Consider the following 4,840-nt stretch of genomic DNA (forward strand, 5'->3'; position numbering starts at 1 on the left):
AATGCAAATCTATGATGCAAATGGCGGGCTGCATATTTTCTCAAAACCCGATTAATATGGGTATCAAATGAAAGGGCCTGAATAGTAGATCACAGTAGATCATGAAAAATCCGAATCCATGATGGCAGCAATCACAAAACAGCAAATTACTTTATTAAACGGTTTTATTTAGCTTGAACTGTTCGTATGTATGTTTGTATGTCTGTAGGGTTGTCCCACATTAATAGAAATTTGACCAATAGGAACTGACCGAATTTATAAAATACCTTTATCTCTGCCGTCATTTTAAAACTGCTTATATTGAAAAATCCAATTTGGCCACCGTTACAAAATAGCTGATTCCATATCATCTCAAAAAAAAAGTTTGATTGAGATATGTGTATCAAACGAATGAACTTGACTTGGAGAACACACAAAGTATTTTCTGTAATCCACTCAATATCGGTATCAAATGAAATTTTTTGACTGATAGAATACGGTACAATGGTTTTATTGTAGAGAAATTTTCTAATGAAACAGATAATGTATAAAAAACTAAAAAATTAAATATGTAAAAAAAACCTTTTTAAGTTAAACGGTTTAATTGTGATTAAACATAATAATGTACTAAAAGCTAGAAAATAATTAGGCAAGTAGCAGTTAGCAGTTATCAACCTCTCCTTTATTAGTCTAGGGCATTGATAAGACTAAAATAAAATCGTGGGGCACGTTGGATTTCCATTATCCACAATTAGCGACTTCATCATATGTCCCACGATTTTATTTTAGTCTTATCAATGCCCTAGACCAGGGGTTTTCAAATGGTGCTCCGCGAAGTTATAGCAAGTGGTCCCACTTGAAAACCCACCTTGAAAAAACAATTTTTTAATTCAATTTCACTGGGCATATAGTAATTTATTTTGTTTACTCCGGGTCAGATGTCGTGTAACTGGGACGCGTATCCGAAATAGAGCTGTCTCCAGTTGGGTAATGTAAGAGCAAATAGGGTTCGTTTTACTGATGCAAAAATGCAGGTGCTCCGTTAAATGGTTTTACTATATTAAGTGCTCTGCCATAAAAAAAAATCTGAAAACCCCTGCCCTAGACTAATGAAGGAGAGGTGTGATAACTGCCAACTGCTACTTGCCTAATTATTTTCTAGCTTTTAGCACATTATTATGTTTAATCACAATTATACCGTTTAACTTAAAAAGTTTTTTTTACTTATTTTATTTCCCATACATTTGTTCTGCCGATTTGTGTATTTCGTGTTTCGAATGCTTATAATTCGAACATTTCTTAACAGATCGGAGAGATGTTTGCATCAATTAATAGGAAATATTTCTACGCGTCTATATATAAAATGTTATTTTTCATGAGATGAACAATTGAATATCTGAGCGTTATCTAAAAGTCCTAACTGCCATGTTTTGATTGGCCCGATTTACGGTTTCTCCAACACAGACTTCAAAATCGATGTACCTGTGGAAATACGCTTTGCAAATATACATGCAAGTCGGGGTATTTTTGATCCCACCGAGCTGTGTTTTCCCAACACGGACTTCAAAATCAATGTGCCTTGGAGACAAATATGCAAGTCGGGGGTATTTTTCCCCACTGAGCTGTGTTTCCCTAACACGGACTTCTAAATCAATGTGCCTGGGGGAATCCGCTTTGCAAATACATGTAAGTCGGGGGTAGTTTTTGGTGTTGAGTATTTTCGTTCTCGCTTGTCGTTGTGCAGACCGGAATATATTTCCCTAAAAATTACATTCAAACTGAGAAGCCTAGGAAAATCATCATTTCAGATTCTAGAGGTGAATGAACTTTCGCGGTTCGAGAACTACGTAAACATGCGATGTGCAATAATTTCAGAGGGATATGTAAAACACAATGATCGTTTGACAATTCTTCCGTTTACATATTTTGGTAGTTCCAGGCATCATATCAAACGTAAAAGGACGTTCATCAAATTTATTTGTAACGAAGAACATAATCTATTACAAAAATTTCGATGCATTTTAAAATAATATTCGAAGGGGTCACTTGATTGCATAATATAATTTCGTAGTTCTACGTCAAAAATATGAGGTCGTGTCCTAGATACAACCCCTTACAATTTTTCTGTCTGATTTCACCTTGAAATGCCTTGCCTCTCACGCTAAAGGTCACGAGTTCAATTCTCACTCCCGACATTCTTCCAAAAATGGAAGTAAAAAGTGACGAACCAGCCAAATGATTTGAAAATCACTATAATACAGATAAAAAAAAAAAAAACCTTGAAATGCTTATTGTATACTATTTCAAAATTCTAATAGGCGCAAAATTCGATATTTCGCGGCCGATCCGGCAGAGCTCGCCTAGTAAGTCGTACTCCGCACACGCGTCTCTATTTCTAACCGAAAATATATGTAGTTCATACACATATGGCTGGCACAAGTCTCACTCGGCAACAAAAGCAAATACTAAATTATTTGCTTGTTTTCTAGCGAGTTCGCAAGTTACTGAACTTCACATAGCTGGGAAGTATGGATGCCAACTGTTTCGGGAAATGATAAATTTTCCAATATCCAGAAACGGCGCAAATCGAGTGCCACAGTACATAGCAGGGAGCATCGAACGGCGACGGTGCTTTGCTGTACATAGCGAACAGAATGCTTTCTCGCCGTCATCACTACATTTTACCAAACAGAAGGGAACTCCGGTCCAATATACCGACAAAGAGAATAACTACCCCAGACCTCTGAGACTGCACAGCGAGTCGAGTGAATTCTGAAATCACCGGGAAAGCTACTGTATATAACACACCAGCGACAGGGACAGAACTACGGTTTAGATTTTTTTTGTGCTTGTTCGTTTGGCGAAATAACAACCACCGGAGAGGGAGCTTCCTGTGGAAAACAGCAATAAAATGCCTTTATATACCGAGGCAAGAGTGGCTATAAATGTTTATACGCACATTTCTCACTTGTATAACCATCTAAAACGGAAAAGTTGCAAAACAAGCCACGATCGTATGAAGTAGGAAATTGTTAGCACCCACCGTAGATGGAATGGTTCTTCTCGACAGACAGACAAAGTATTCGACGATCCCTGTAATTATTTTTCTCTTTTTCCAGTGAATATATGTTAGGCCTCGTCGCCATTCATTTATCATCCCATCTACGAAAACCACCCCGACCAGATGGAGAAACCAAATGGAAAAAAGCGACTGTAATCGAAATACCGGTATGGCACTCGTGTGTGTGTGTTCAGCATCTTTCCCGTTGCCTCGTATTCTAAAAAACAAAAAAATGAGTGGTCCTAAACTTTTCTCTATTTCATTTCATTCCGCCACTTTCAGGCTACTGTTTGGTGTGATGCTATGACCGTTTCGTCCATAAAAAGCATACCTATCAAAGAGTTGTTACGAGTGTCTTCGGTTTGGTGGCGAATAAAAATGCTAAAATATCAGCTTCCCGCCTGTTTCGTTGTATGGTTGTGGTCATCAAGCAGCACGCGATGGATAATTTTCTCACAATTTCATTTTATTTAATTTATTATAGCTCCTCCTTTCATCGCTAAAATGATTCTCTGTTTGACACCTGGTGGGAAGTTCCGTTATTTTTCGCTCATAAAGAGCGTTTCATCTCGAATCTGCCGCAAATAAAGAACATCATTGAAAGATGGCGCAGTGAAATTTCAAATTCCGCACGATGAGTTACAACATTTTCTATTTTTAACAGAACAGTTCGAGAATGGTGAATTATTTGCCATCGTAAACCCCACTGTACGTAATTTAGTAGAGTAAATAACATGTCATTAGTTCACGTCGGTAGCATATTTTGTTGGTGGCGAGCAACTGAAGTGACCAATTGGTCAGAAATAAACGCGAAATTTTAATCAGTTCTCTTAACAGTCCGACATTCTCTACTTCGTTTGTCATTTGGGACTGTGTTAAAAATAGAGGTTTTCTGATGAAACGTGTTAAAAAAAGCGTGTGTTTTGTATTTCTAGTGGTATTTAATTACCCCAAAGATAATGATATAATTTTGAACACGAATGATTTTAATGGCAATTTTTGAAGAGAGGACACATACTGATTTTGTGTTCATGTGAGACAATCTTTTGGACGCATCTAGAATAAGAGAAATTTTATGTAGCAAATGTCCCCTATTTCTAAAATTTTAAAATTCATCCATTAGTCCATTTTTGAAGAGGTTTGTTTTTCATTTTAGAATGCAATACACAAAAATTGAAGAAAGTTCATGAAGTTTTTTCATGAATCGAGACATACGGTACATTTGCCTTCTATTTTTTTGAAGAGATTTCATGTAAATGTAAATGTAGAATAAATTGTAATGTCATGTAATTTCATGTAAATGGTTGCGACTTCACATGAGGTGGTCTACGGGAAAGGCACAATTTCGAGCATTTCGACTGGTTTCTCCACTGACCTGTGTGATATTCTTTTCCAAGCCCTCATTTGTTGCTGTTTTGTTTTATTCGCCTAAACGCGGAATTTTAGATAATTTACAGGTACAAGGCGAGAGATTAATTGGGAATATGTATTGTATATATTTTTGTGGCCAGTTTAACGAATGTTATGCTCCTTTCGTATTTTCTTGTTTTCCTTCGTTGTTTCAGTTCTCTTCACAATACTTGAGGAAGCGTAGGAAGGGCAAATTTCTTTCATCATGTCACCCACATTTCCATTATGGCGTATACAGGGTGTTAGGTTACATAGTACAACTATTTCAAAGTGTGGTCAACCATTATAAAGGATGTCCCACATCAAATTGTATCAAGGAAAAAAACGCTGTAGAAAATTACCTAGTTGACTGATCTGTTAAAAAAAAATCATGTCCTTGTGTACGAAAGT

This window comes from Toxorhynchites rutilus, chromosome 2, assembly GCF_029784135.1.
Source record: "Toxorhynchites rutilus septentrionalis strain SRP chromosome 2, ASM2978413v1, whole genome shotgun sequence".
Lineage (NCBI taxonomy): Eukaryota > Metazoa > Arthropoda > Insecta > Diptera > Culicidae > Toxorhynchites > Toxorhynchites rutilus.